The 26,925-nt window shown below is 42.7% G+C and overlaps 1 protein-coding gene across 6 annotated transcripts in view; it reads right to left on the bottom strand.

Annotated features, from left to right (window-relative positions):
- CUEDC1 (CUE domain containing 1) overlaps positions 1 to 26,925 on the bottom strand; it is a 124,716-nt gene that overhangs the window by 58,582 nt on the left and 39,209 nt on the right. Inside the window, exon 3 of one of the 6 annotated variants that reach the window (XM_048823973.2) lies at positions 18,490 to 18,558. The exons of the other annotated variants lie outside the window; for them this stretch is intronic. The gene's annotated coding sequence lies outside the window, so the exon portion shown is untranslated. The remainder of the gene's footprint in view (positions 1 to 18,489; positions 18,559 to 26,925) is intronic. 6 annotated transcript variants of the gene reach the window in all.

The following is a 26,925-nucleotide window of genomic DNA, read 5'->3' as shown; positions in this document are numbered from 1 at the left end:
CCCACTTTAATAGAGTCTGTCTCACCCATGCAGTAGCGCAATGGTTGGGCTGTAAACACTGTATTTAAACCCAAACCAAAAATTCTTCTCCCTGTTTTCATAGATTTTAAGGCCAGAAGGGACCATAATTATCATCTATAGTGACCATCTGTGCATCATAGATAGGGCCCTATCAAATTCACGGCCCATTTTAGTCAATTTCACAGTCAGAGGATTTTAAAAATTGTAAATTTCATGATTTCGGCTATTTAAATCTGAAATTTCAGGGTATTGTAATAGTAGGAGTCCTGACCCAAAAAGGAGTTGTGGGGTGGTCCTAAGGTTATTGTAGGGGAGGTTGCGGTACTGCTACCTTTACTTCTGCACTGCTGCTGGCGGCGGCGCTGCCTTCAGAGCTGGGCAGCTGGAGAGCGGCGGCTGCTGGCTGGGAGCCCAGCTCTGAAGGCAGCACTGCCACCAGCAGCAGTGCAGAAGGAAGGAAGGCATGGTATGGTATTGCCTCCCTTACTTCTGTGCTGCTGCCTACAGAGCTGGGCCCTCTGTCGGCAGCCGTCACTCTCCGGACACCCAGCTCTGAAGGCAGCAGCACAGAAGTAAGGGCACCATGGTATGGTATTGCCACCCTTACTTCTGTGATGCTGATGGTGGGGTGCTGCCTTCAGAGCTGGGAACTTGGCCAACAGTTGCCACTCTCTGGCTTCCCAGCTCTGAAGGCAGAGCAGAAGTAAGGGTGGAAATACCATGATGCCCCTAAAATAACCTTGTGACCCCCTTGCAACTCCCTTTTGTGTCAGGACCCCCAATCTGAGAAACGTTGGTCTCCCCCCGTGAAATCTGTAAAGTAAAAGCACACAAAATATCAGATTTCACGGGGGGATACCATATTTCACATTTTTCATGGCCATGAATTTGGTAGGGCCCTAATCATAGGTCAGAGATTTTACCCAGTGATACCTGCATTGCGCCCATTAACTTGTAGTTCTACCAGAGCATCTTTTTAGAAATATCTGTTTAAAACATCCAATCTTAATTTAAATACAATTCTAAAACATTTCCATTAATAAGATTGTTTTATTTTTTTTTAAGTTTGACAATCTACAATTTGGGTGTAAACTATCGGACAACCTCTCTTTAGACTGGATGTGCTAAACCATTGATAAAAAAACAACCCAGCTTAGGCTAAACTGTTTAAAATGCTGTCCCATCTACCAGACCCTTATAAAATGGTTTCTTATGAAGGAACTAACAGTACTGGAATGTAGCTGCTCAGCAGTTGCAAGTTTTAGCACAGCATCATTTATAATATGATTAAAATTAGATTTAAAAACTAAATGATTGTATACAAAAATTATAGCACTTTCCTCTACCAAATTAAAAATGTACATTTCATGGGAGTAATGCAGAGGATCTAGCCTTTGTATCCTATTAATCTTTCTAACATATCTTCTGTTACTTTTCAGTTTCACCTCAGAACAATGTGCATGCACAAATACCAGGTTTGCAGTCTGGGGAAATTGCTTGCTATCAAATCCTTTTTCATGGAAACAAAATAAGTACGAGAGGATCTCTGTTAATGCTCTTTCCATCGTATATTAAAAATGCAGGGTTTAAGCCCTTTTTAAAAGTAAAAAAGCAATCATGATAAAAGTGAAAGGATGCTCTGTTCAAGAATCATGCACACAACTTTGCAAAAAATAAATTACAAAATCTTACCAGAACCTATCATGTAAAGCTCAGGGCAAAGGAGAAAATACAGACGATTATTAAAAGCTGTAAAGCAATTCTGGTCAATGAAGTGCATGTGTGTGTCTCTGAGTGGGAGAGATTAAGGAGACAAGCAAACAGATTTAGAATGTGTACCAAAATGAAGTGAAATACAGCTTGCATCACAACATAAATCTGCATACAGCTGCTTATGGAAAACAATGTGTGAGGGCTGTATCTTCCAGCCTGAGTGGTAAGGGAGCTATCAGCATGCCTTGAGAAAGTACCCAATTTACTCTCAGTATAACAAAGATCCTGATTTCTCTTGATATTTCACATACCCAAATGACCTAATAGTAGTAGATCCCTACCAGGACCACCAGGAATTCCAAATCAACAATGACTAAATTAGCTCTATGATTTCAGCAGACCGATTATACAGGAAATGTTGCAAGCATTAAGCAAAACACAGTTTAAGGTATGTGTAAATAAAAAATATATGTTAAAACACAACCCAGGCTGGCATAATTTATTCTGAGCGTTAAAAGAGCACCTGCACTCCAAACCAGATTGAGGATCCATTCTGATGGGCTCTACACAAAGGGACTGTAAGCTCTTCAGGGCATGGACCACCTAAATAGATATGACAGACATAGGGTGGGAGAAGGAAAGTATTATCCTAGGGGACAGAGGCACAGACAGATTAAGTGACTGGCTCATGGATACAGAGGGAGTCTGGCACAGCTGGATGTTGAACCCAGATCTCTCTAGTCTCCAGCCAATACTTTACCCACAAGACCATTCTTCCCCTTTGATTTCATCTTGTATAAAGGCACAACCAGGAGTGTGAGGCTGACTAAAGCAGAGGGAGAATACAGTCCAGGAGAACTCAAAGAAGAGAGAGTTGTTAAATTCTCACTATTCTATGCCAATATCTCCATTCTCTCTCTCTCATACGCACCCAAAGCCAAATGAGGCATTCCAGCCACACATGCTGCTCCATTCTCTTTCTCACCAAGGGCTATTAAGCATTCACCTTACATGCCCTCCTCCCTACATTAACGATGAGAACACCTCACTTCACACCACAATCCCCAGACGTTACTAGTAGGGAAAAGAAAATAACCTGCATATTCTGCTCCAGCAAAGTCAAAATCCAGGAAGCGTCTGAAAGTACTCTATTGACCAAAACCACCTGATCTCCATGGATAGCTAGGAAGAACTCAGCCCCCTGCTCCACACCCCCTCAGAATCACTGTGGCAGCAAGAACAGGTCCAAAACAAGAGGGGTGATCTTCTTTATTGGATTTAATGGTTCTGATTTCTCCCACCTCCTCATCTCAAATGAAAACAAACTGGACATGGCAGCAGCAGGAAGCAATGAGACTAGAAATTAATTTAACGGGGAATGCCGGACAGGGTTCTTTGTTCTCTAGCAGGATTCAATGGTTAGGAAGGGGGTGGGTGGGAAGCACTGTGAGCCCTCTCCTATGGTCTTTCACCCCTTTTGGATGAAGAGTTTAGAGACACTATGTAGCTAGAGAGATACAGAATGGAGAGGAAAACAGACCAACCAGCCAACGCTGTTCGCTGGCTGCCTGCCAGGCATGGAGTAAAATAAGGATATTAGCTGTACAGCTGTGGGTCAAAAAACCTCCGAACATAAAATCAGCTTCAAATTTATTTACTTTATCACGTCTTATACCTGAGCACACAGGCGAAACCATAACTGAGACATCAGCAAGCCACTCTGTTCACCAGCTTGGCTGGTTTTTTGTGTGTTTCAGACCCTGCAGAAACAGATCTCTCTCACTAAGTACATATGGTCTTTTTTTTTTTTTGTAAGGTATCTAGATGCCTCAGTCCCATGAGTTAGGCACCTAAATACGTATAAACATTTGGCCCTAATTCCCAAAAGTCTGCATTGTTGCTACAGTCATGTCTCCTTCTCCTGAGTTTTCCTTCTACTCTGCAAACAATCCAAACTTTTATTATTATATGACAAAGTAATGTCTAGAGGTCTCAGCCAAGGTTAGGGCCCTATTGCGTATGTACAGCACTTAGTACAAAGCAAGCAACAGTCACTGCTCTGAAGAGCTTGTAGTCCAAATAGACAATACAGACACAGGATGGGAGAAATGAGGTATCATTACCTCTTTTTACAGATGGAAAACTCAGGCAGAGCAAGTTACATGCCCCAGGTCACTGAGCACGTCTGTGGCAGAGCTAGGAAGTTAATCCAGGTCTGTGAACACAGTGCCTCCTTGCTCTGTATCTCCAATTCCCCTCACAATTTAGCTCCTCCTTACTCACCCCCAACTCTCATATCCTTCTCCATGCCATTGCTCCATGCCTTTATAGTATGATGAATGGGAAAGAGGATCAGGTTTCAGAAGTAACCTAGGGTGTGATACCAGAAACTTAGGGGCCAGGCAGCTGCCAAACAAATGCAGCCCTCAGCATTTAACACAAGCTTCTGTGTACACTCAATAAAGATCTCTTTCCTACAACTCTGCCTGCCTGCTGCATCACTCCCTGCTAATGAAACCTCCTTCCCTCCGTGTCAATGAGACCAGCTTCCATGAGACGCTTCTGCCATAATCTCCTCCCCCTCTTCTTCCAACTTGCCGCCTCCACATTTTGCCTTTGCTGTCTGAGACCTACCTATTCTCAGGCATTTCAGCACAATGACAACCCTGCCCTCCAGAGGCCACGCTGCAGTGGGGCCAGATCGCGCCAGACCAGCATACCAGCACTTTGGCAGCATGGAGGATTCCATTTTGTTCTCAAAATGGTGTCCTCCGCACAGCATGACGCTGCCTGCAGAACACCATTTGGTAGAGCTAAATGGCGTCCTCCACATAGCATGTGTCATAAATATAAAGGGAAGGTAAACACCTTTGAAATCCCTCCTGGCCAGAGGAAAAATCCTTTAATCTATAAAGGGTTAAGAAGCTAGGATAACCTCACTGGCACCTGACCAAAATGACCAATGAGGAGACAAGATACTTTGAAAAGCTGGAGGGAGGGAAAGACAAAGGGTCTGTCTGTGTGATGCTTTTGCCGGGGACAGAACAGTAATGGAGTCTTAGAACTTAGTAAGTAATCTAGCTAGATATGCGTTAGATTATGATTTCTTTAAATGGCTGAGAAAATAAGCTGTGCTGAATAGAATGGATATTCCTGTCTGTGTGTCTTTTTGTAACTTAAGGTTTTGCGTAGAGGGATTCTCTATCTTTTGAATCCAATTACCCTGTAAGGTATTTACCATCCTGATTTTAGAGGTGATTCTTTTTTACTTTTTACTTCTATTAAAATCCTTCTTTTCAGAAACTGAATGCTTTTTCATTGTTCTTAAGATCCAAGGATTTGGGTCTGTGGTCACCTATGCAAATTGGTGAGAATTTTTACCAAACCTTCCCCAGGAAGTGGGGTGCAAGGGTTAGGAGGATTTTTGGGGGGAAGACGTTTCCAAACAACGCTTTCCTAATAAATAAACCCAGATAAACGTTTGGTGGTGGCAGTGGAAGTCCAAGGGCAAAGGGTAATATAGTTTGTACCTTGGGGAAGTTTTAACCTAAGCTGGTAAAAGTAAGCTTAGGAGGTTTTCATGCAGGTCCCCACATCTGTACCCTAGAGTTCAGAGTGGGGCATGGAGGATTCCATTTTGTTCTTAAAATGGTGTCCTCCGCACAGCATGACGCTGCCTGCAGAACACCATTTGGTAGAGCTAAATGGCGTCCTCCACATAGCATGTGCATGAGGTCATGCTGGCAGGGACACTCCCACACTGGCAGGGGCGTTCAAGTACTGTCCATTCAGGACAAGACTTGTCCATACCAGAAGACCTACAGCAAACTGCCTGATTGGAATGGCTAGGCAGGTGGCTATTAACTGTCTACATAACCATGTGTGCCTCTACCTGTAATCCTTCCTTCTTCCATTACTCTCTGTGCTACACTCCTTCTTCAGTCACGCAGTGGAGATGGTCTTACTATTGTATATTTGCACAGTGTCCCAGTGCAATGGGGCCCCACTCCTGGCTGGAGACTTCTGAATGCTACTGCAATGTAAACACAAAGAAAGAAAGCATGCAGCACTCCAGTAATTTCTGCAGAGATGCAAATTTATCATCATTGTAACCATGCTGAAAGAAAGGAAGGATGAGCAAGTGGTCAGGGCACCACCCTTGGACTTAGGAGACCTGCAGTGCTTAATTTGTAATGTAAGAGGTGCCGGGGCTCAAACAATTTTTTTATATTCATAAATTATATACCAAGGCCAAAGGTGCCGAGGCGATGAACTGCCAAGCCTACAGATGCCAGGGCTCAGCCCTGGCAAGCTGTGGCACAAATTAAGCACTGGAGACCTGGGTTAAATTCCCTGCTCTGCCACAGACTTCTTGTTTGACGATGGGCAAGTCGCTCAGTTCCTCTATGCTTCAGTTTTCCATCTGTAAATGGGGAGCCCTCCCTCAGAGAGGTGTTGTGCGGATGAATACTTGTCTACCTCAGATTACCCATCTAATCCCACTTGCCTGCTTCAGAGGGTGCAGGTGCTGAAAGTGTTCTGAAGATAAAGAAGCAATATGTAAAGTGCTAAGTACTATTAGAAATCTGAGCAGCTGGTAAACATCACTGAGCACAGCAACAGGCAACTCAACTTTCGTCAGGTCCCCTCCTCTGCAGTTTTCCCAATATGTTCCTAACCAGCAATTAGAAAGGGCTCTCCTACCCACACTTCCATCCAATTAGAATGGCTGTGTTTATAAAACAAAAACAATGCTGTGATGTTAATTAAGTTAGCATGAGCTCCCAGCACTGGAGCAGACAATCTGTTGCTTGAAAACTTGAACACAAGAAGTACACACAGAACAGATTTTCTCGACCCCCTGCCTCTGCTGAAATCTAGTGGTATGGAGTCATCAGCAGGCCCAATAATACTGACAGTTCTTATCTTAGCACTAGGCAACAGAAGAATGCCAGCAATGTGGCGCACCTCTTGGAGAGCTGGTAGGAAAGCACCTATCAGTCTTCATTGGGATGGGGTCAGGTAGTACAGATTTGTGATAGGAACATGGGCCCAGTAAAAGCAGTTCAAGTGGGAGGAGAATCCTACAGTTCTGTCATCATTTGGAAGTGAACACTAACACACTTTTAAACCTAAAAAAATGGGTTCTGTCTCTAGTCCCCTCCCTCCTTTCTTCTTAACTTGTTGCTGGGGGGTGGGGGAGAGGGGATGATCAGTTCTCATGACTTCTATTACTATTTCTGTGCTCTGCCACAAGCCTTTTCCTCTCCTAGACACAGTCTCATCCCTAGCCCTCTTCCTTTACATTTCTTCCTGTGCATCCTGTGCCAGCTCAGATTCAACCTGGTGAAAGCTAAACTCCCTGCCCTGCACATCACCCAGGTGTGCAAATTTGGCATGTTAGACTCATCTCTCTCCATCTCCCACAATCTAGATTGTTGCCAAATCCTGTTAACTCTTCATTCCTAGCTCTGAAACCTCTGCCAGAGTGGAGAGATGACCAAAATGGGGGCAATCACCTACTCTTTGCTCTCTGAGTGAAAATACTAAGTTTCTCCATAAGAAGCATCCCCTTCCTAGCGTTTGCTCTTGTGCCCTGCTCTTCTCACCCATTATGACACTGTAACAGATCCATAGATACCTAACACTTCACAATTGTCTCTATTCCACACCTTACCACCACTCAGCACTTCATGGTAACAGCAGAGAAAAAACTTAGATGCTTCTGGCTCCCAAAACACTTGAGGAAAAAATAAACTCTCCTATAATGCCACAAGTACTCCTTTTCTATAATTTTTAGTGATTCAGGGCCCATGACACAGTTGTGAAGTTTCCGTTCCAACCAATAGAGGGCAATAAATGCGCACACTCATGCGGGCACACACCCCCTCACCAGCTGTCTCACCAGCCATAGTTTTATGGCTCACTGATCTTACCTACATAACAAGTGGTGTTGCAAAAGGCTATTTAACATATTTTATACATCAAGTTTTAAAAGAAAAGGGGGCCTACAGGTGGTAGGCACCCAACTTCCATTGAAATTTGGGTATTTAAAGCCTTTACAGATTCAAAGATTCCACAGCCTGAAAGGACATCATCATCTAGTCTAACCTCCATCATAACTAGTCTTCAAAGGATAATATTTTTATTGCTAAATGTCAGTAAACATTGATTTCACAATACATACACAAACCAATGAAAAAATATTTCTATTCATGACAATCAAAATTTACAGACAGGCAAAGAAAAATGTTGCTTGAGAACTTATTAGAGTCAAAATTCAGTAATTTAGACTTTGGACTTATACTTATTACAAATGGACTAGCAAATGAACATTAAAAACAAGTATGATATGTTGATTTACAGATATTTACTTTGTATATTTTAATGTGTGATGTTAACAATTTGTGCTTCGTTTATAAAGTTTTAACTTTTTTGACTCTCAATGTCTACTCTCATAAAATGATTGCTTACCAATTCCATAATTTCCCACAACGGTGAAAAACTTAAATCAATTTACAAAAATTTTAAAATTTAAACCCTACAATTTCACGCAACCGTGAAAATTTAAAATCGATAAAAATCTTTTTTTAAAATGCCTACAAATAAACATCTATAATACCTGTCAAAATAATTTTAAAAAATTAAAATCTAATTCTGCCAAGCATACGCATAATACAGGCCAAAGAACTTCAGCCAACAGTTTTGGCATCCAGCCCAATAACCATGCCTTGAACTATAATATATCTTTTTAAAAGAGATTCACTCTTGATTTAAAGACTTTAAGTGATGACAAATCCACCACGTACTTTAGGCTCCTTTGGAAATTCCGGCCTAAACCGCTAGTTATGTCTCTCAATATTAGGAAATGTAACAATTGGTTTATATTTTTGATCTTACAAACAAAAGAAGTTTCCTTCCCTTTCCCGCAAGTCCTTGATTCACCTGATATTAGACATTTCAACAGCTACAGACCAAAGAACTTTGCCCAACAAGATTATTCTTGTTTGGGTTCTTTGGCATTCAAATTAAATTTAAAAATAAAGAGAGTGATTGTGGCAACAAAAACAATGAGCACCACTGAAGGTGCTGCTCCATCACAGGCGTTTGTCACTCGTAAAGCTGTCTCCAATTCTTTTCAACTAAACCACTCAGTTTTTCAGAGACAGATTTATGGCAGGCTATTGTGGGATGAACAGATGTCAGCTCTGCATAGCACCCAGTAGGTTTATAAAGCAATTTAACTCAACTAAAAATCACTGAGCCAAATCCAACTCAAGCGTAAGGCTAAACTAAACTCACCTCCCCCAACTCTAAGCCCTCCCTCTCTCTATCACTGTTGGAAATTTTCCTATCTTCCCCATCACCCAGGCTTGGAAACGTAGGGCCCTGTTTCTGCAATGAGGCTCCACACATGCACAAGGCCCTGTATGGAGTTGACTACAGGATCAGGGCCTTGGTATCATATTGGAGAAGGAAGATAACAGATGTCCAAGTGGGGAGTTGCACCCTGCTTACACCAGGACCAAATCTGGTCCACAAACAACCCCTACCCAAAAAAAACCCCACATACCACTACAAAGGAAATTAAATTTAAAGGTAGACTGATCCCATGATCAAGGGCGATTAACCACCACAAAATGTCTGGCCTTTAGTACTTTTACCGTGACTAATCTATGGTTTTCACACATATTTGCCATGGCAGAGTTGCAACCTTAGTTCTAAACTAAGCCTATATTAAGGAGATAGCACAGGTACTTAATCAAAAAGTTCCTTGCCTGTAAGGCTGCTTTGCATGGGTTTCATCAAAGGTAATTTGATCTTGGTAGGCCAACATTCCTAAAATAGTTGAGGGAATTCAAACATGAAATTAGGTTTCCAAGAGGGGATTTAAAAAAAAAAAAAAAAATAGGTCAAGCAAGTGTGAGTGATTAGAGTAACCCAGTATCCCTTTGTATAATTTAACTGAATCTCTGTAAAAATCTACCTTGCGTCAATGTAAAATAAATTAAATGCAAGAAGTTGCCTTAAGCGAAGATGTAGATATAAAATCCTTCTGCCAGGTGACTGAAGAGAGACCTTTTCTCCTCTGGCTTTCCTTGCTGACATCAAAACACATTTGTCTCCATCTGAAATCAGTTTAAGTTTCCAGCCTATTTTACAAGTCAAATAAACATGGAGCGCACTGAACACCACACATGACGGAAAGATGACAGAAATGCAAAACAAGCCAAAGAGCTCTACCGCGAGAAATTCCTAGTCTTCCAGGAACTTCACAGATGTTGCATCATTCTTCTAATCAAAGCAAAGAGACCTTACATTTAGTGATTAAATTATCTGACTCTTGCTTTATAAACAGCTAACCTGAAACCAGCGCTTACTGTTAATTGCAGCCTGCAGCTCTGCCCCGCTCTGCTCACCAACTACTGAGACTCTTACCTTTCAACACAGAAGGTGAACTTCTACCTTTTCAGTCACCTCCCAAAAATAAAAGCTGCCCCACATAATTGTCCCTATGCGCCACATCAGGAGGGCAGCATGGGGTGGAATGCTGATGCTCCTTGTTCCCAAAAACAGGTCCCTGCCCCTGGAGCTAATCCTACAAAAAATAATATTGTAGTACGGTATAATGATTGCACAGATCACTACAGTACGTTGCTGCAGGGTAGTATTTTGGATCATTACTGTAGAATACCATAGTGTAAGGATAAAGGGAATCTTTCAGCTGTTAGTAGTATAGGGCCTATGATACACAGCTGAGAAGTCCTAAATGCATCCTGCACAGTGGGCAGTGGTACACACACACACACACACACACACACACACCTCTTTCATTGTATTCTTCTCATTTCTATGCCACCCTTGAGAACTGCACCGCATGGAACAGGCAACTGTGACACGGGCTCTACGGCGACTGAATTCCCATGCTTTTTTAAAATCAGAACCTGAAGAGACTGTAGCACCAGTGCTCTCCAAAAACAGCCACCTACACAGACAGTTCAGTGAGCCACACTCACCTGACACCGAAACAGGGGAACAGAACTTGGGACCTTCCCCCTCCAGGAAAAAACATGCCTCTTCTACTTGACCACAAGCAAGATATCTGTTAGCCACCAGTACGCCACATCCACTTTGGAGGGCATAGCTGCCCCGTGGAGGGCCACAACATGATCACATGCCCTTGGAAGGGCTTACATTCCATCCAGCACACAGTAGCAGCACATGTGCTAGTCCAGGACCCTGACTAATATGCCTTCCAGCAGCATTCTCCTGACTGCTGTGTGGAATACGCTGCCCTGCTCTGGGGGTCAGTGACCAGCAGGAAGGAGAAAGCTCTGTGGCAGCTGGAAGGACAGCTGGAGAGGCACAAGGCAGGGAGATAGTCATTGAAGTACTTACTGGGGCCCACTGGATGTTTGAGCTGTTAGGGCCTAGCAGCCAAAGTGCCTTTATCACTTCCTCCCAGTACTAGGTGCACTAACAAGTGCTGTTTCAGGACAAAGGGATGATGCACCGCTGTGCTCCAGTGAGCCTACCAGGAGGCAGCCTTGCACCCTTTTTTCTTGCTTTTCTTCTAGACTTAGCCTTTGCTGCTGTCATTTTTTTAAAACCCTGTGGCAACAGCAGGAGCAGGTAGGACTCCTGACTGCTGACACGTGTGGGACAGCTGCTGTTCCCAGAGGCACTGGGGGATGTGCACAGGACAGCATCAGTCTGCATGAGAAGAGCAGGAAGAAGTGCCCTCAAGGGGTTAGGACAGAGGACTGGGAAATCAGGGCTTTCTATTCTCGGATGTACTACCAACCTGCTGGGTAAGTCACTTAACCTCGCTGTGCCTCAGTTACCCATCTGTAACATGAGAGAAACAGTATTTACACACCTGATAGGAACGCTGTAAGGTTTAATCATGCTTTTTTAAAACACTAACAGGTCATTGCAGGAAAGGTGCTACATCAGGCTCTGATGTGGAGCCTACTAAAATCAATAGGAGACTTGCCATGCTGCTCAATGGGCTTTGCATTTGGCCCTCAACGCAGCCTGAAGCACGGCACGCACAACAGTGGAGCTCAACGTACTGTGCGTTCCAGGTCAGCACAGAGGGCAAACCAAACCAACAATCCAGAAGTGCAGCACGATGCAAAGAATGCAGCAGGCAAACAGTTAAATGGAGGAGCCAGGGCCGTCCTTACCCATTCGCAAAGTACGCAGCTGCGTAGGGCACCAGGAAATTTGGGCAAATTTCCTGGTGCCCTGCGCAGCTGCGTGCTGATCCAGACCCTGCTCTGGCTCTTCCCCAGGGCCTTGGCCCCGGCCCCTTCCCCGCCCACCCCAGGCCCGCCCATTCCCCCACCATGCCTCTTCCCGCCCCTGCTCTGTCCCAGTCCCACCCCCACTCCCCTGAGCTCTGCAGCCAGGCTGGGCCTGCACTCACCAGCAGCGGGAGTGCAGCGACCTGGCCCCAGCCGCACCACCGATGAGTGCTGGGGGGTGGTTCCTCCCTGACCCCCAAGCCAGCCCCGCCCCCCTGTGGAGGCCTGGGGCTCACCCCCCCAGAGGCCTGTGGCCCCACACCACCCCCCTGTGGGGGGCTGCAGAGGGCCCCAGAATAGCTTGGGACAGCCCTGGAAGGAGCACGTGATCAAAACCAGCCAATCCCTGGCCATGTAAATCCTTGGGTAACACTGCTTAGGCTGGGGTTATTTCTGTATAAATTTCCTAAATATGCCACTGAACTCAAGGGCACAGCTGGAACATTAAATGCAAGGGACAGCTGGCACGGCTATTCCTTCCCAAGGCACGCGCACACTTGTTTCTCTAGAGCCATTGCCTTATGGAGTCAAAATAAGCAGGAAGCAAGGATTTCCAAATTACAAGCGGAACACTTATTAACTGCAAAGCACAGAAATGTAACAAGACACCTTGTCCTTCTAGTTAAGCGTTAGTGGAAGCAGTTTAATTGAAAGAGACTAGGGTTTTCAAGGACTCATTCCTATCCTACAATGCTTAAAAATCTCCATTCTCCCCAGTGCATCCTTCCTCACAAAAGGGAGATGGGACAGCAGGGGGAAAAAGCCTGTTCTTCAAAAGTAGCCTTTAGTCATGTTCTTGACAAAGCCTTATGAAAACAAAAACCAATGACACTAAGGTGAATCACTAACAGTCCACTATAAGCTTCTTAACGGACAGCAGTCCTGACTGGTTTACACGGACATCATCACATGCTGTCACTCTTGGCCACAATCAAAGGCTACTAAATATTGACCATTCCCATCCCAGTCACCCTCCTTTCCTGGCACAGGTTTTTAGTTGTTCATTTCACTTCCTGGAGTGTATGCTTTTTGTTCTGTGGATTCTCATGCCCCTCCCCTCCGCCCCCCGCAGGAGGTCTTTGAAATTTGATGGCAGGCAGAGGCTGCACAGCTTTCCAAATACCTCCAGGACACATTGATGCTAAGCACCAGCCCATATGGCCCCTTTTGTTTATTTACATTAAAAATTATGTTCAGACGGGACCCAGTGCTGATCTTATGCCAAGGTAACTTCAGTGGGGTTCGCAAAAAGAAAAGGAGTACTTGTGGCACCTTAGAGACTAACCAATTTATTTGAGCATAAGCTTTCGTGAGCTACAGCTCACTTCATCGGATGCAGTAGCTCACGAAAGCTTATGCGCAAATAAATTGGTTAGTCTCTAAGGTGCCACAAGTCCTCCTTTTCTTTTTGCGAATACAGACTAACATGGCTGTTGCTCTGAAACCTGTCATTATTCAGGGGGGATATAAGCAAAACCAAACCCAAGGTGATTACCAGTCCTGGGCCCCATCCTGCAAGGTACTGAGTGACCTTAACTCCCACTACAGAACCCTGCAGGATGAAGCCCTCTGTTAAGATCGCGCAGAGAAATAATTAATTCAGGGGAAGAATTCAGGGACAATTTATTCATATTTCCCTTGGTCCATAGATGGGCCACGCTGCTCTTGCACAGATGGGGGAATTCATCCACCACCACTGCAATATTCTCCTAAGCTTTCGAAGGGACCTCATGGAGGCCCCTCCACTCCTTAGTGGAGTCTGTGTAAGGGCTCGGGGGCAATATGTAGCCAGGAGAAGGGCGGGTGGGAGAAAATTAACATTGTCCCTTCATCCACACTGCAGGGATCAGGGAGGAAAGAAAATTAATTCCTCAAAGATTCCATGATAGAGGGTCTTTGGGGCAACCACTGACTGTGGGAGCATGGACAGAACAACCTCAATGGAGTGCACAACCCCTGCTCCCCCGACCAGCAGAGCATATCTCTGCAAGAGAAACTTTATGTAGATTCCCTCCCCTTCAGACTCCTCCAGCAGGTTTTCCCACAGAAGCGGGAGATCAGGCCCTTTTTTAACTGCCTAATATTTACTTCCTCTCTTTATCCTATATTAGCATGACTGGTTTATTATTTGTATTACAGTAGTACCTTGAGCTCCCAGCTGCGACCAGGGTCCCATTGTCCTGGGTGCTGTACATATACATAGGAAGATACAGTCCCTGTCTCTGAGAGTTTATAATCTGAATAGACAAGACACAAACAGCAAAAGGAAGAATAATTATCCCTCTTTTACGAGTGGGGACTGAGGCAGAGGCATTAAGTGACTTGCCCAAAGTCACTCAGAATCTGTGGCATTGCTGAGAATTAAACACAAGTGTCCCAAGTCCCATTTCAGGGCTTTAACCACTAGACCAGCCTTGCTCTATATTATTAGTATTTCTTTTGTGTTGATTTCTCCCCTGTGCATGAGGCTTTTGTGCCTGTGACTGTTGACGGATGAAGTGAGCTGTAGCTCACGAAAGCTTATGCTCAAATAAATTGGTTAGTCTCTAAGGTGCCACAAGTACTCCTTTTCTTTAGTCTCTAAGGTGTCACAAGTACTCCTTTTCTTTTTGCAAATACAGACTAACACAACTGTTACTCTGAAACCTGTTTTACTCTGATCCAAGGAGATAACCATTCAAAAAAGTAAAACAGCTGGGTCAATATTACCAATCTGGCTACAAAGTGTATTTAATATAGCATCTTGGCTTTTTGTAAGTCCCCCTTCCACTACCAGCTAGTGAACTGGTGATTGCTCTCAGTCTGTGGTTACTTCTGATGTCAGGCTCTATGGAACAGTTGGTTATGCTACTTTAAAAATTAAACAAAAAATATTTTTGTTTAAAAAAAAATAATCTACAAAACATGCACCCACCAGTCCGCTTTTTTTAAGTGATATTTACCCATAAAATGCTGCTTAAAATCCCCCAAACAGAGAACCAGAGGTACAATCCAGCAGAATGTTTAAAGTATCTTTGCTTTTTATAATAAGGAATGGATTGTTGTCCAGTGGATGGAGCAAGGGGGATTGGGAGTCAGGGCTCCTGGACTCTATTCCCAACTCTCCCACTAACTCATTGTGTGACCTTGGGAAAGCCAGCAAATCACTTACGCATGTTCTTAAATCCCACTCAAAGTTTTAAACACGGCTCACATACTTTGTGGAATTGAGGCCTATAACTCAGTTTACCTAACTGTGAAATGTAGACCACTTTTCTTATGGGGTGTTGTGCAGCATTGGTAACACTTGAAACACTTGTATGAAAAGCTATGCAGGTGTGAAGTAGTAAATTTTAAATATATATATATTATCAGTAAGTTATAAATACCACATATATGCGATGGTTATTACTATATCAGTAACTTAAATAGTGTTTTTATGTATGAAGGCAGTGTGATCTAGTGCATAGAGCTCTGGACTGGGACTCAGGAGACCTGCGTTCTAGTCCTAGCTCTGCCATTGACCTGTTGGGTGACCCTGGGCAAGTCTCTGTGCCTCAGTTTCCCAATCTAAGTGATAACGATACTGACTACTCTTATAGATCTACTGATGAAGAACAGTAGGTAAGAGCTATTATTATGTGACAATATCATTTATAAATGATTTACTCTAACAATTTTCAGTAACTTTCTCTGTTATTCTTTATTTGTAGGTAACGGTTCTATTGTACTGTAAATTGTGTGCTGCATGCTCCATTCACATTGTGTGTATAGTAAAAATAATGTAGGCAGACAGTTCAGAGCAGCAGACGATGAGTTCTCAGATTTGACACATTGAAAATGAAATGTTTGTGAAGCTAAAACATTTCAACACTGCTCCTAAAGACCAAGTACAACAGAGAGAACCAGCAGGTTGCAGCTGGTTACTCTGAAGGGCCACCATTTTGAGGGGCAGAGGGGAATCATCTTGAACATCTATGTGGTAGGCACACATTTCTGTGAGCCCAAAGGCCTCAAAGCAGGAGACAAATTTCATTACAATTTATAATAAGGAGACTAGACACTGTTCTGCATAAAGCATCTCCCAGTCCTAGACAACAAGAGTCATTTTGGGGAGCTAGGATTCTTCTGCATTGCAAAGCAATGTCACAGCTGGTTGCTTTAAATAAATAAACAAACAAACAAACAAATAAATCCTTGTGTGCAAATCCATTGAGATTCTGCCACAGTTGGGTGTTAGTTGATAAATACTGGGGGGAGGATGGGACTCGATGCACAATTAGCCGGTTGGACTCATTGCCACAAGACATCTTTTGAGACCAGGAGATTAGTGAGATTCAGAAAAACATAGGATGTTATATGGATAACAAGAATATCCAGAGTGGTTATATTAGGGACTTAAAAGAAAAAACAAAAACACAACACAAGAGTTTTGGAAGGGTGATGAACTATACTGCTGCGGGGCATAAACCAGCTTCTTTAAATTCATGGAGGTCAAGAAGAAACTTTCCATGGGGGCAGGTTATCCCAGAGCTGCCTACTGTAGGGTTTCTTGCATCGTCCTCTGAAGCAGCTTATACTGACCACTGTTAGAAACAAGGTACTAAGACTAGGTGCACAGCTGGTCTGATATAGTATGGCAGGTCCTATGTTCCTGTGACCATGGCATGCACAGTCAAAACAGTGATCGTGTTTTTTGTAATCACTTCAAAGCCACTTATTGCTCGTATGTCACATGCTGCTCTAGAATGCTTTCTTACTGCAGCTTACTCTTCCGTTCATATCTGGAGGCTCACTTATAAAAATCCGTCTTTGAGCCCAGAAAAGTCCAAACGGGCATTCAGGTTTCAAAATTGGGAAACCACCATTTCTGTCATAAGCAATTATCCAAACGGGCATTCAGGTTTCAAAATTGGGAAACCACCATTTCTGTCATAAGCAATTATCCTGCAGCCGTAACATTTTGTATGGACATAGGGAATCTATTCCTAAAGGTTCCCACGGTGTTTCATAAACTATCCACACACACAGCACCACTGAAACACATCCACCTCTGAGGCAGCACTCAGGAGAATGGTGGGGAAGCAGGAAGAGAAAATTCTGGACCAAGGCAACTGGAAAAACCTCTGGGTCTATGGAAAATACTACAGGGGTATTATCTCCATTGTATCTTATATCTAACATATTGCTTTTCTAAGGGGTGAGCAGGCACTCTTTGCTGAAGGGAAAGCAGTCACTGAACCATTTGTATTAGGCTCCAGAAGTCAGATATCTTACCATGCAATCTAGTTAGCAAAGTAACATGCAATGCAGAGCAGGTAGCGAGACAGATTGCAGATCCACACAGCACACCACATAGCAACACCTTCCAGCATCCCTAGGGCAGTGTCATCTAGTGGCTAGAGCACTGGATTGCAAGTCTAGACTCCTGGATTCTATTCCTGTCTCTGCCTCACTGCAAGACCTTAGGCAAGTCACTTAACTGTGTCTCAGTTTACCAATCTGTCAGTCGTGTATAACACTCACCATCCATATAAGGGAGTTTGTCAGCCTTGAAAAAGCCTCAGATGTATTGAAAGTTCTCAGCCTCATATAATACTTTAAACCCTTCCACCTAAGTGCAAAATCTCCTCCTATTCCTCGGCATTCAGCTACTATTCCATCATTATTTCTAAATCATACAAACAATAAATAAGATGCTGCAGACATTTCCTGATTGGACCTTTCCCTGTATATTCCAACAGTTCTCAAAGAATTGTTTGTTTAGTTTAAACTGGATTCGGACACCACTGTTTAACATCTGAAACACGCTAACGCTTCATATTCATCAGTGTTCAGGGCTGAGCTCAATATAAAGACTCACATATGCTATGGCTTTTACTCAGACACACCACACTGCCAAGCAAGTGGCTTGCAGACAGTTGTATAACCAAGTACTTAGAGCAAGTTCCTATTTGGGGAAACCCAGCTGCAGTTGTAATGCAAAGCCCCTGTGCCGTATGTCACACAAGCCCATCTTTAAATACTTATCCCTCTTCTTTTGTGCTATGTTCCAGCATAAACCCTTACTGGTTCCAAAAACAAAACAGGAAGCCACGTATAGTAAAAGAAAATCATTCTTTAGAGACAGAGGTAATCAGCCACCCTTGGGAGCCAATAATGAAGGTCAGAATAAATATAGGGATCACCTCTGGAGCAATTTTCAGATTAGACGTGGTCAGCAACCACTAAACTGTAAGAGAAAATGAAAGATATTCCCCTTGCCCCCACAGTGGATTCTTTAATACTTAACACCCAAACTCTTCTAGGGCTAATTATCTTGGCTGATTTTCAAATGTTAATTTGCCATTTCAAGTCAAGAGCCTCAGAAACTGAAGATGGGAATGACTTACTGGATCTAGACAGTACAGGACTGTTTCTCTGTAGTTTTTCGTTGAGCAGGTAAATAAGGAATTACTTGGCTTACCCTGCAACTCTTGCTGAAATCAATGGAGCTGTGAATGCTCACCGCTTTGCAGGATCAGGTCCTCCTTGCCTTCAAAATAACAAAGGGGGGGTGATTTTGTGAGAACGTGTCCAAATAATAACAACGATCAGGAAGCACAAAAGACTATTTTCCCCTGGTTGGTATAATTACAAGTTAAAATTTGTCAAACTGTTTGAAGCATAAAGAACCATCCTGGCTTGAGTTTGGAGAGGGCCAAGCTCAAAATAAGTCATGGCCAGGTGGGTGACAGCACAGAAGTTAACTGAATTCCTGTTAACATTTCTATGCTCCTTCAGATTGGGGACCATCACCACTGTATCAGAGTGCCTATTTTATCAAAGAACTGCAGCTTCTCATGCTGGGCCTTACAGCACGTGTAGCTGTGTAACAAAAAGGGAACGTCATTCCTTTTATTCTGCACTGCTCCTTTTAACATGCAGGAGGTTTCCCTCCTGATGTCTTGGGTTTCAATTCAGATCCAGAATGTTAAGCCTGGTCTACACTAACAAGTTTTGCTGGCATCATTACATCAGCTAGAGGTGCAGCTTTTACCAACATAGCTACTCTGACAAAAGCCCTGCGGGACATGGAGCTATACTAGCAAAAAAAGTGCTTTTGCTGGTATAGTTAACGTCACTCAGGGAACTGGTATAAGCTATACTGGCATCTGTTCTAGGACATTTTGTGAGGATAGCTATAGCAGCAAACCTTTTAAGTGCAGACATGGGTTTAGAGTCTTTCATATGAAGAAGACTTTATATTCATTCTTTCTTTATATGTCATTTCCTTAACCTGAAGTTATCTAAATCAAACCCAAAAACAAACAAAAAAATCCAAATACACGTGTGCACGGCTTGGAAAACAGACATAGGGCTCAGTCCTGTATTTCACTGGGATCTGATGGCACTCAGCTCTCCCCCGAAAAAAGCTGTTTAGCACTTAGCAGAGTTGGGCCTCTAATGAAGCAAGTTGCTGTTTCAAACAAACATGCTAGCAGGGCTGCTGCACTGGTTGGCATGGCATGGACAAAAATATTCAACACATTCATGTAAATACACCAAGAATTTTAAGAGGCCCCGGCAGCTTATACAAAAACCTACACACACATTTACCACCACATGACGACCACTAAGATGCAGTCTTAAAGCCATCAGCAAGGGGAAAGACACTATGTATTATACTCAAAAAGAAAAGGAGTACTTGTGGCACCTTAGAGACTAACCAATTTATTTGCGCATAAGCTTTCGTGAGCTACTGCATCCGATGAAGTGAGCTGTAGCTCACGAAAGCTTATGCTCAAATAAATTGGTTAGTCTCTAAGGTGCCACAAGTACTCCTTTTCTTTTTGCGAATACAGACTTACACGGCTACTACTCTGAAACCTATGTATTATACTGCAGCACCTAAACGGTTTGCAATTACAAACATCTCTGACTGTTATTCTCCTGCCTTCAGAGTCTAAGGGCCCTCTGCTTAATGTGAAAAAAATCATTACTGATTTGCCTAAGGCAACATGGAGCAGAAAGATTGTACAAGTTTCTATGGAAACAAAATTAGTAGAGTAAAAACCACACTCATGGGCATTGTAAATTATTTACCAGGACAGGCCCCTGTCCATTAAGATCTGATAAGAAGATTTAAAGGTAATCACTGGGCAGAGTGTTGCAACCGCTTAGTTCAGGTCACTGAAACCACAGTCAAAGAAGAGAACAATTTTGGCTTTCTGGCCATGTGTACTGCATAAACCACTTTAGGTTAGAAAGCATGACTCACTCACAGGTGGTGGAGAAGTTTGAATATTAAACATCTTTCAGATCCTGCATTTTTGTCATCATATTTGCAGTTTGGAGATTTCTTTGGTGAGGTGGAGGCAGAGCACAGATCAGGCCTGAGTGATATGTGAGAGAAGATAAGTGGATGTGGATGTGCAACGAAGGATGCCATTCTGTGCTCCAGATTCTAGGCTTTAAAATAAAAATCAAGTCTCTTGCCCACAGGGCTGCACCGTGTCTAAGGGTATGTCTACTAAGCAGTAAAACACCCGCAGCTGGCCCATCTCAGCTGACTTGGGCTCAGGCTGTGGGGCTATGAAATTGCAGTGTAGATGTTCAAGTTCAGGCTTGATATTCCTGGTATTTCTAAAGGAAACCACAAGAAGGGTGAGGGGAGGGAGAGAAAGAAATACTTTTTCAGAACAGAAACGAATACCGCACCCCTTCCTCTCCCTCTCATCTTTCAGGACTTCTTTATACATCATGAAGAAGCAAAAGATGGTGTAAACCCAATTTAAAAAAAAAAAAAAGGACACTAGCAGTTCTCCTTTAAGTCCCATCTGAAAGAGGACACCTCTAGCTGTACAGCACACCTTAATACACTTGCGGGGGCCCTGTTTAAGTATGACTCAGAGATTAACAGTGTGTTACCAACACCACTTCTGCAGCCTTTAGGTGTTTCCTGTACAGGTCTCCCATCTAAAGTACAAACTGATATGGCCCTACTTAGCTTGCAAGGATCACACTTATAAGTTGTTATCACTTGAAACCACAGTTAGAAAGAAAAAAATTGAGTAATTCAGTCTCAAAGCCAATAAGGTATTTGACTTGCACATATTCAGTCCAGTGAATGCACTGAACTGACACCTAGGTACAGTTACAGTAAGTGTGTGCTGTATTCTTGCTATGCAGTGACACAGCATCTCATTTTAAATAGCCCTCCTCTTTTATTCTCCCTCACACAGTGTGACGTAGCTTAGTGGAGGAGAACCTCCTTGGAAAACTAAACTTACTGGTGATGGATATTTAATTAAACACCAATATGTCACATATCCTCCAGGGAAACAACAGAAATGTTTCCAATGAACCTTGAAAAAAAAGGGATATTACATCGTCTGGTACATTTGGGCTCTTAGAGAGTAAATGTGCAGTTCACTAAAAGTTGTAGTTTAAAGTTTGCTCTGTTTCTGTTGGCATCCCGACAGAATGGATCAGAATATTAGATGGAAAATATATGGGGAGATTAACCTGGATTTAAACTCAGTGTGATGTTCAAATAGGCTCTAAAACTCTTTTCAAACTTGGAAGCACAGCTTGGACAAATTGCAAAAAAAGAAAAGGCACAGTAGATTAGGGCAAGTGTGAAGGTGGTACTAATTATAGAAAAGTTGAAGGGTCCAGAGTTAGATGATTTCGACACATGAAAAGATGTTCAGACGAATATATAGGAAACATGGTGTTAAACTTAGAAATGGAGGGTAAGAGAAGGGTTGGAAGACCTAAAACTATCATACAAAAGGATGTGATTAGCGAGGAGTTTATGAGGAACTGCTTCAAGACAAACTAGAATGGAGAAGAAGGACTCGATGGCCCGACCACACATAGATGGCCCGACAACACATAGATGGGATTAAGGCTAGAAGATTATGAGATTTCTCAACGGCAAGAGAAGCTGATGGCTTCCTTCTATTGTCTCACTTTGACAGACGCCTGAACTCTCTGGGTTCAGCCTAGACACAAACAAATAATAATGCTGCTGCCGCCACCACCTCCTGCACTGATTTATTATGGCCAGCCACTGAGTAAGGATAAGGTCTTCCCACAAACGCCATCACGCTTCCATTTAATTTTTTAATTAGCATAATTAATTTCCACATATAATTCACAATGCATCGCAGTCCAGATATTCAGGCCAACCCAGAGCAAAGACAATTGTCAGCCAATGGTAGTTCACAATTTAGAACAGGCCTAAACACTGACATGATTATTTACTATTTGTATTGCGGTAGTGTCTAGAGGATCCATTGTGCCAGGCACTGTACATACACAGAACAAAAAGATGGTCCCAGCCCCAAAGAGCTTGTACTTGGAGTGTAAGATGAGATATATAACAGGTCAATACAACAAGCAGAGGGAGAGCACAAGGAAACAATGAGACAATATTGGTCAGCATGATAGGCTGTGTTCCCAGCACACCAGCAGCCGAGCTTTCTGTAGGCATCACAGCAGAGGTCAGTTTTAAGGAGGGATTTATAGGAGGACAATGAGGTGGCTCTGCGGGTGTTTACAGGGAGCTCCTCCCATGCATAAGGGGCAGCATGGGGGAAAGGCTGGCATTGATATAAGCTGTATCTATATGCGGGGATGCTAATTGAGTACCCTGGGACCGACTTAGATAGTTGGGGGAAGGGGAAAGCAAACATGCATTCTTTTCCAGTCCCTTTTCTGCCCTCCTCTCTCCAATCACCTTGATCTTAATCATAACTAATAACAAAATTAACTAACTGCATTTTTGTTAAGCTTCTAAATTTATACCAACTGGGCTGCATTTGTACCATTGGGAGGCTTGTCCCCATCTTTCCCTAAAATCTTGGAGGGAAGAAACCCTGTTGAATGGAGAACAAGTCCCAGATGTATATTAGGGGAGTTCATGAGCACATCTGTTTCCTTGACCATAGGCAACGACTCCAAAGGGTGCTAGTATAATGGACTTAGCCACTATAGGATAAGAAAATCACGGCTACCTCTGCATTTCCAAGAGAACACAGCCACAGAAATCTTGACTAGAACGGTTTTCATTCACCTATGCATTGCATTGCTATCCAGGTATGTCACTCCCTTAATTCCACTCCAATCTTCATCCGGACCTGCACTGCCACTCCTCTATTCTCTCCTTAAATTCCAGCTCTACAGGCCAGCAAGTAGAGTATGCTGCAGCCTGCCTCCAAAACCATGTAAACAGCACAACTGCATTATCCCCCACACTCCATTGATACCACTTACTCCATTGCAAGACCCAGTCAACATAAGTATTTCTATATTCCCCTCTCTGATCTCCCTATTTGTCTCACTCCTGTTTCCACTCTGTCCCTTCACACCATCTAGATACCCTTGGTGCAACAGCTTTTTCCATCAACTCTCTATCTCATTTCAAATCCCCTGTGAAAACAGTTTCTGTCACTTCCCTGTACCTGCTCTTCCTTTGTTTTCTCATCACTTGCTTTGTAACCAAGTTTTATAGCCCCATAAAGCATTCTGGGACATGGTTTGCAGGGAGTGAACCAGTTCAAAAAGCTGCATTTCACTGCTTGATCTAATTTTAAGAAATGCAAGCTTCAGAAGTAACTTCACCTAATAACAGAGAGCTAGAAATATCCAGGTACCTCTAGCTTTGACAAAAGAATGAAGAAAAATAAGGTTTGAAGGTGCTGCTATGCCTGATCAAGAATGAGAATGCAGTTCAGCACAACATACCTTAAATGTGCCGAAGGATATTTACATATTTCTGAGGATGTTACACTTATGTCGACTGTAAACTGCTGCATAAAAATATTGGGAAAAAGAAGAGATTGTTATAATTGACTCTATAATTAGGTAAAATGTTAAAATCAGCTTAAAGACTGAATATCACTGCAACTTATCTAACAGATGGGACATGCTTCATTCTCTAGAGAAGATATAATTATTTTCTTATTTCTAGTCAGTTAAAAATTTGCTTTCATGTGACCGGACAGCAAAAGAACCTTTAAATCAGGTATGTGTAATTAAACACACACTTAAATGCATCCATTTCAACCTGTAGTTAGTACAGGCCCCCTCTCTAACCCTTGTGGCCTTTCAAGAGGGACAGAGCAGCAAATGAGAAATTGACAAGATGTCAGGCAGAAGGAAGAAATATCGTTTCCCAAAGTCAGAGCTCATTTTCCAGCAACGAAACAAGAGACAGAGCTGAAAGGAAATGCCAGGAGCACAGGCAGCAGCATCTCAATAGGCAGACACAGCTGGCACAGACACCCATTTAACCATGTGTCCTGGCTGGGCTTCTCTTAGACAGGGACTATTATTAACGGATATAGAGGCAGCACCCTGGAATAATAAAAGCCATTTGCAAATGCAAGAATACAACAGCTAAAAAGCAGGTTAGTATTAAACTACCTTCTAACTGAAGAAAAGATGTCAGATAAAGATGAGCATGTTACATTGCATCACAAAGTTCTTTTAAGGGCACCACTTTCTGCCATTCCACATGTACTTGGCTAGCAACAAATTATGCACATTCACACATTGTTTGGCTGACATAAGATAATTATTTCAATATTTGAAAATAGAGGTAGTCAATATATATATGTGGCAATTACTGTCAATTAGCATTGGCTGGGTGGATGACATAAGTGGCTGCAACCCCTGAAGAATCTGCTCTGCTGTTATTGGAAGATGCCCAGTTTCCATCTGCAGGTTGTTTTTGCTGAATTGGAGGCCAGATTGTGAAATGGCCTATTTCTCAGCTAGAACAACAACAGATTAAAAGGGAAACTACAGTGTCCTCCCAGGTACCAAAAGGGAAGATCCCAGATGTCCATCCTTTTTACATTCTCCCTTTGTTCTCTTTCTTTTTCCACTCTTAATCCTACTTACTTCATGTCCTCTTGGACCCAACTGCTTTTGTGGCAAGTCTGAAGGACAGTGCAGAATAGGTATGTTCATCTCATACACACTGCCACTCAATGTGGGGATTCAAAGACATTCTTTAGATTTTTCTGAGTTTGATGGTGAATATCATCCTAGTGCAAAAGAGCCCACAAAAGGCTCTTAAGGACTTGGGTCCAGATCCTCAAAGGCATTTAGGTACCTAACTCCCATTGACTTCAGTGATTTCAATGGGAGTTTGGCACTGAAACACCTTCGAGGATTTGGGCCTTATGCCCTGTTCTAACACCCCTAGGAGTCAATGGGAATCTTTGGCTCAGGTCCTTAATACAGAGTTTTTACAGGGCACTGGTGTGAATTTCACAGTAGGCTTACTACATTTCTTTGTTTTGTATACGCAAAGAAGAGGATAACCTGCACTAAAAAAGAATATTATAAAGACAAAAAAATGGCCCCATAGCCCATTCTGTAGAGGTTATGGTTATCGACATTCTCTGATCGCCATTGAACAGAGGAGAAGAATTTTCCTCCCTGGGAAAGGATTTTCTTTCTACACATCACCTGAAGTTTGCGAGATCCAGAACATAAAGCCAGGAGGATTGGCTTAAGTGAAGTTTCTAATACACACACATGCCAGGTTCTGGCAACTCAGCATTGCCTAATCTTTCAATGGCGAAGGCTCAAATCTGAGATTTTGGTCCTTTGCCTCAGCATTGCAGAATTGTGCATAACATTAAATTGCAGGGGCAAAAACGCTGGCACTGTGAAGAAGCTGCATTAGGCTTAAACACTCATCTGAGCTAAACTACTGCAGGAAAATAGACGTAACACTGCTTAAGACAGGTTTCAGAGTAACAGCCGTGTTAGTCTGTATTCGCAAAAAGAAAAGGAGTACTTGTAGCACCTTAGAGACTAACCAATCTCTAACCACCTTAGAGACTAACCAAGCTCATGCTCAAATAAATTGGTTAGTCTCTAAGGTGCTACAAGTACTCCTTTTCTTACTGCTTAAGACCAATTTTACTATGTAACATTTTGGAGGCTGGAAGATTGAAATTGCTATCCGAGAATGGACTAATGATCCATCTATTCTGGTATCCTCTGACTGACAGTAGACCATACCAGACATTTCAGTAGAGACGTAAGACTCCCCATAAACAGAGTAATTTGCAATAACCCAATCATGGGGAAAAATATTTCCTAAACCCAAGCACTTAGTGGTTAGTTTATTTCCTGAAGCATTAGGATTTGGTATCCCATGTAAACCTGTAGCCACCCTAATATTGAGAATACTATTATTATTCATATGAATGTCTAATCCTTTTTTAAACCCTACTAGGCTCCTTGCCTCCATGGCATCTTGAAGGAGTGAGTGTCACTGCTTAATTAGGCATGATGTAAAAAGAGCTTTACATTTATAACCCCTCAGGGCTCCAACACAAAAATAAAGAGAATCCAAAAATATCCTGCCTTTCAAAAAAAAAATCTTTTGATATTTTAAGCCACGATAATGCACCCCGCCCCCTCAAGTGATGATTTTTGGGGATAGCAGTACGGATTATTACAAATAATCTCAAAAAATCATCTTCGCCAAAAAGAAAACGCACATTTGTCAGGAAAGAAAAAACAAATAAATTTCAGCATGAGACACCGTGGCCTTTGTGAGGATTTGACTCTGCTTCTTCAAAGTTATTCTCTTTAAAAAAAATTAATTGCTTCAGTTCTTGGTCTTTATTGAAAATCCAGTGCACAAAAGCAAATAGCCAATTTTCTGCAGTTTTCAGAGTGAGAAAAAGTTTTCCTGATATGCTGAGAAAAGGGGAATGGGGTGGAATACCATATCATGGAAGGCAGAAACAACTAAGCTCTTTCCACATACTGAAAGGATAGAAAATGACTGGGAATTGCTCTGTATTCAAGGAAAGTGTATATTAAAAATGAATGCAGTTTCCCTACCAAGTTTATTGCAGCTGTAAAAAAGGTCTCTCCTAGTCTG

This window comes from Caretta caretta, chromosome 17 (assembly GCF_965140235.1).
Source record: "Caretta caretta isolate rCarCar2 chromosome 17, rCarCar1.hap1, whole genome shotgun sequence".
NCBI classification, from domain to species: Eukaryota; Metazoa; Chordata; order Testudines; family Cheloniidae; genus Caretta; species Caretta caretta.
This window is presented reverse-complemented; position numbering and strand designations above follow the sequence as displayed.